The 6,516-nt window shown below is 36.9% G+C and overlaps 1 pseudogene; it reads right to left on the bottom strand.

Annotated features, from left to right (window-relative positions):
• Positions 1-3,458: 3,458 nt before the first annotated feature.
• On the bottom strand, positions 3,459-3,778 carry LOC131809888 (large ribosomal subunit protein P1-like; annotated as a pseudogene).
• Between the last annotated feature and the right edge of the window lie 2,738 nt (positions 3,779-6,516).

Here is a 6,516-nt window from a genome sequence, read left to right as displayed (position 1 = left end):
GGAGTAAGCTGGCATCTCAATGTGGTTTTGATTTGCATCTCCCTGATGGCTAATGATGATGAACATTTTTTCATGTGTCTGTTAGCCATTTGTATGTCTTCTTTGGAGAAGTGTCTGTTCATGTCTTCTGCCCATTTTTTGATATGATTATCTGTTTTGTGTGTGTTGAGTTTGAGGAGTTCTTTATAGATCTTGGATATCAGTCCTTTGTCTGTCGTGTCATTTGCAAATATCTTCTCCCATTCCATGGGTTGCCTCTTTGTTTTTGTTGACTGTTTCCTTTTACTTGCTCTTTCTTAAGATTGTACCACAGAGTTACTTTGGGAGCAGGGGCAATATGATTTTTATCAGGGATGTAAAGTGTTTGGTAATACAATCTGCAAGTTGAATGTTGGAGCTGATGTGTGAAGGTTATTTAACTAGAGAAACTTCAAGGGTCTTTCTTTATGATTGATCACTATGAATGGGTATGGTTGTAGAAAACAGGGAGAAGTCAGTTATTTTTGTTTTCTGTTTTTGTTTTGTTTTCATTTCAGAGGTAGAATTTAGTGATTCATCAGTTGCATATAACACCCAGTGTTCATTCATTTTATCAAGTGTCTAAAAGTCAGTTTTGACTGTACAATTTCCACATTGATAACATGGAATTATAATGTTAGAGATGTTACATTTTTCTGTATGTCAGAAAGAGAATTTTGGCTGGTTATTCTAGCAAGTCTCTAGGCTGATATACAGGTAAGTTTCAGAGACTTGGGAAAGCAAAGTCTATAAAGTGGAATGAACTCTTGAGACGTGTGTTTAGTGCCTCCAGGCCACACTTGTAGATGACAAAACCAAAACCAGGAAATAAAAATGATTTGTTCAAAATTACCTAACAAATTGGTGGTAGAACCAGAGCTACCCTAGGTCTCCTTATAGTCCAATATTTCCTATATATAATAAAGGGACAGGCATTACAGTCATCCTATGGAGAAATTAAGGCAAAGGAAATTCCTAGTATGAACACCAAAGCATTTAGGATCATAGAATCAGATCATCTGAATGTTTAGAAAGACTCAAATGTTAAATGTTGTCTAATCTAATCTCCTACACAACAAAATCCCTGCCAAATGATCAGTCAGTATTTGCACATTTAGAGTGATAGGACAGTTGATCTTTGATCTCTAGAAAGTTTAGGAAGTTAAATGTTAGAAAGTTTACTGTTATATTTGGCCTAATTTATCTTGCCACAGCTTCAGCTTCTAGATTTTAGTTCTGCTTTCTGGTACTTAAAAAATCATGCAGTTAGCCATGGGAATATTACCCTTTGTTCTCTTTTATGTGTATTACCATTTTCTTTTCTTATATCAATACTCTGTTTTGATAGAACATACTTAAATGTCCACTGGACCAACCAAAAATATGCTTACTACCAAAGTATTTCAAGTTCGTTGTATAAAACACGCCTGAAAAATCTCACAAAAGGGGTTAGAAAAAGGGAAACTGGAGTCCACTATAATTCATTTAGGCTAATTGTTTGATTTCTTTGGTGTCTATGCAAATGCTGGTTTTCTAGTGGGTCACGGTATGGCTAATATAATCTCTTTCCTCAGGTTGTTTCAACACATTTTGTAAAATTGATTAACTTGTTCTATGTATCTTTGTGAGATCTTTATTTTTGTGTACCTAGTGTTAAGAAACTTTGGTGTAGGGCGCCTGGGTGGCTCAGTGGGTTAAGCCGCTGCCTTTGGCTCAGGTCATGATCTCGGGGTCCTGGGATCGAGTCCCGCATCGGGCTCTCTGCTCTGCAGGGAGCCTGCTTCCTCCTCTCTCTCTCTCTGTCTGCCTCTCTGCCTACTTGTGATCTCTCTCTGTCAAATAAATAAAATCTTTAAAAAAAAAGAAAAGAAAGAAACTTTGGTGTATAAAAATCAGATTTAGACAAAAAGTTCGGAAAATGATCAATACACTCAAAGAATTATTTTATCTTATTTTTAAAAAGATTTTATTTATTCATTTGAGAGGGGAAGAGACAGAGCATAAGCAGGGAGAGAGGTAGAGGAAGAGGGAGAAGCAGACTTCCTATTCAGCTGTGAGCCCGCCATGGGACTGGAGATTATGACCTGAGCTAAAGGCAGATGCTTAACCATCTGGGATGCCCCAAAGAATTCTTTTAGATAACAAGTTTTCCAAATTCCCTTCAACTGTAATTAAGATTGAAAAAAGTTCTGTTTCAACCTGAAATCTCTGGAATACTTTGAGTACATAAAGCAAGACACAGATATTTGAAAACTCCATGAGGGAGAATAGAATTACAGAAATAAACTTGTAAATGAACAAATAGAGATAAAATTAAAAACAAAAAGGCCATCTGAATATTACCACATTTTGGAGCCTGCAGACATGCACCAAGCTTTGCTGTTTGAGAGTTGGTATGGAGCTTGTGGCTCAACCTAAGTAATTCAAGTATCATTTCAACCAATCAAGTGTTCCCAGACTTACAGAAAAAATAGGTCAGGTATATGTCATATTTTACTGGAAATATATCCGTATCATATAGTCAGAATAGTATTTGAAGTTTACAACGATATTCTAAACCATCTGTGTTTTTAATTCATCCTAATGTCAGGAAGTTTTTCCTCCTGATCTAAGCCTCTAGCTTGATTTTCCTGGAAGAAAAAGTTATAGCTGGTTAGCATCTCTTCGTAAGGACCCTCTATGCACACAGGTCCCATTTTTCTCTGGATCATGAAGACCTGAATTTGCCACGAAGGTCACAGTAATTTTGTAAGGACCTGATAAGTGGGATGATATTTTTTTCTTTCTTTTTTTTTTTTTTTAAAGATTTTATTTATTTATTTGACAGACAGAGATCACAAGTAGGTAGAGAGGCAGGCAGAGAGAGGGAGGGAAGCAGGCCCCCTGCTGAGCAGAGAGCCCGATGTGGGACTCAATCCCAGGACCCTGAGACCATGACCCGAGCCGAAAGCAGCGGCTTAACCCACTGAGCCACCCAGGCGCCCCGTGGGATGATTTTCTTATGTGATCCTGTGCCCTATTTTATCCAAGTGAATAAAAACCAATTAAAGGACAGAGTCAGTGCTTACCAGCACTTATTTGTCTAGTTCAGGCTCCTGCCTCTGCATTTGCTGGGGCCCAATTTGTTATTTTATAGTAATGTTTTGGAGTATAAAGCTAGGTAACCTTATAATAATAATGAGAATAAGAAACTTTTATTTTTATTTTTTCAAAAGTTTTATTTATTTAGTTAGTTGAGGGGGGTTTGGGTGGGTAAGAGGAATTCTCCAACCTGACCCACCTCAAGCCTGGAGCTTCATGGCCACTGGATCTCACAATCCTTAGATCATGTTCTGACCGGAACCAAGAGTTCACTGCTCAATGGACTGAGCCACCCAGAGGCCCCCATTTATTTTTAGTTTAAGAGTTCAGCTTTTCATTGAACAGGTTACAGAAGAGGTTTAGTCAGAAAGTCCAAATCCTGTGTCATCAGCAGACTCTTCTGATTCTGCTTTCTTGGCTTCCACTTTCTTCTCAGCTGGGGCAGCAATGGTGGAGGGAGCAGGACCTCCTGCTGGGGAAGGTCCACCACTCCCTACATTGCAGATGAACCTCCTGATGTTCACATGGGCCAGGCCCTTTGCAAACAAATGTGGCCAGAAAGGTTCAACATTTACACTGGCTGCTTTAGTGAGGCATTGATCTTCATCTCTGTGACCAGTACTTCATCCTGCAGGATGAGGGCTCAGTAGATGCAGGGGAGCTCTAAGACAAAGGCCATGGTGCAGGTCAGTGCTGAGCAGGCTCTGCCAGGTGAGGTGCTGTTGGTGTGGATAAAGGGAGAGACTTACCCCCACCAGGCCTTACCTTCCTGGGCAGGACCCAGCACCTTGAAGGCAGCTGAGGAAAGGAAGGAAACATTTCTTTATAAAGCCTATAAGTAAAGAATAAGATTCATTACAAAATTTCTGAAGTATTTCTCATACTTAGTGGCAAAATTGACTATTTGCATTAGATTGAAAATTACTCTTAGAAAAATCTTCTGAGCCAGTATTCTAGGAACCAAACATGAGACTGACTTTAGATCAGGTCTGGACCAATATATTTTGGTTTCTGCTAGAGACATTTAAAATGTGTCTACACTGCATTTAAAAGTACGTTTTAGGCTATTTGATTTATGATGAACCTCGGTATAGCTTCATTTTTGGGGGGTATATAATTTCCATCAAAATGGGAAAATTTTTGGTCATTATTTCTTCAAATAGTTTTCCTCATCCCTTCTTCCCTCTCTTCTATGATTCCCAGTTACTCACGTATTAAGCTGCTTGAAGTTGTCCCACATCTCACTGTCTCACAACTCACTGTTCTTTTTTTTTTTTTTTAAGTCTGCAATGTCAAAATACTCTTAATCCTACCCAGCGTATTTTTCATCTTTAGAAATTTAATTTTGGTCATTTTTGTATCTTCCATGGTCTTTTCATAACTTAATGATTTTGGGTGTTAGACATAGTGAATTTATGTTGTTTAAGCACATTATTCTTTTGTATTCCTATAAATATTTTTGAACATTGTTCTGGGTATTCAAATAACTTGGAAATAGATTGATCCTTTTGCGATTTGCCTTTAAGTTTTGTTAAGTGGCACCAGAGCAACTTTAAGTCTAGAGCTAATTTGTCCCTACTGCTGAGATAATATCCTTCTGGGTTCTCTACCTGTTGCCTTATGTATTATAAGGTGTTTGTTCTGTTTTGTTTTTAACTCTGGCTGTGAGAATATTCCTAACCCTGTGTGAGCTCTGACAATTGTTCCACTGCTCTTCTTCCAGTGGTTCTTCGTTTCAGCCTTGAATAGTTTCCTCTTATACATGTGCTAATCAACACTCAGCATGAGACTTGAAGGGTATCCTCTGCAGATCTACAGAACTCTCTTACTGCCGGGTACTCTGTCCCACTGTGGCTTCCCCAAATTCTCAACTCTGTCAACTCAGGGAGACAACTTCTTGTATTTCCCCTTCTCTCAGGGATCATTGTCTTGTACTGCCTGTTGTCCAATGTCCGAAAACAAATATTTCATATGTCTATTTTTGTAGTTACTTCATCATAGCCAGAAGTGTCATCCTAAAAGTCCATATATTTTAGGACTCTTAAGTGAGAATAGTTTCTGACTTTCTGTTAGTTTATCCTAAAGTGTTTAATACATAGTATTTAAAGGCATTTGTATAAACAATTGAAGTCTTTCTTTGGGGAAATTAAAACAACAAAACTTGATTGCATATCATGCTTTCATATTTTGCAGATGTTAATATTTAATCATATGCAGAACCATTTAGCTTAAGTGCATTAATGTAACTCATTTAAAAGAGGCCAGTAATTGTCCTATTAACTCCCAGTCTGGATGTTATCTGCTCTGCCCTGCTGGTAAGGCCAGAGGGGGACTCTTCTGTTGGCACCCTCAGAGATTGCTCTGATCTGTTGAAAATCCTGTTAAAATCTAATTACTTAGGAGAATCAGCCAGGGAATATCTAATGAGCTCTAGGAAACCCACTGGAAGAAATTCTGTGTTACTAACAAATGAAATGTCTTCTGTCTTTCAATTACACTGGTACCACATGAATGTAATTGCTGCCTTATAAAATGTGACTCTTGTTTGTTTTTAATTGTGTGTCATGAATTTTTTTGATCATGTGAAAATAACTTAATTTCTCGTGGAGGAGAAATGCTGGTGTAAAGCTTAAGAAGATATACCTTATTTCTTCATGAATATTTGATAACTTGTTGTTAACAAGGCTTAAAAAACGTATGTACATTATTTAATGAAACCACTACACAGGTATGAAAACATAATTAAAAGGCTTTGAATTTTAAGTCTAGAATGAAAAATACGTTCATCAGGAAAACTCTGAAAAGGACTATTATCTACAGTCATATTAAAAATATTGCCAAAAGAAATGGATTTATTAAAAATGAAAATTCATTTGTCTCACTTATTTTGTAAATATATTCTTGAGACTCCTAGTGTAGTTTATGTTCCTCCTGTCTTAAGCAATCAGTAATGTCTTTTTTTCATATCCAGCCCAACTTTATATTTCAATTTAATTGACTGCTATGTCTTTATATTTAGGACTTTGCTTTCTTAAAATTGGATGATTGGTTAAGACTATGGGGTTTGTAGTGAGGTAGACATGAGGCATTCAGATTTGGTTCTTATGTTCACAACGAATATCTTAACCCTCTTAGTTTCAGTTTCCATTTCTATAAAATGGGGACACTAATTAATATGTATAGTTTGTTGTGAGGATTTTGTGAAGTAAAGCATATAAGTGCTTAGCAAAGTATTGTGCATGTAGTGACTGTTCAAGGGATGGTAGTTATTATTTTTGAAGACTAATTAAAATTTGGAATATGAAAGAATTGTGATATCTAAGATTCATTAAAACCTAATGTAGGGTGAATTTCTATTATCCTAATGTATTTCTATCACCATGTTCATATTAAATTTGTTGAAAAAATTAAAAGGAG

This window comes from Mustela lutreola, chromosome 10 (genome assembly GCF_030435805.1).
Source record: "Mustela lutreola isolate mMusLut2 chromosome 10, mMusLut2.pri, whole genome shotgun sequence".
Taxonomy (NCBI): Eukaryota; Metazoa; Chordata; class Mammalia; order Carnivora; family Mustelidae; genus Mustela; species Mustela lutreola.
Note: the sequence above shows the minus strand (reverse complement) of the source record. Positions and strands in the feature narration are given on the sequence as shown.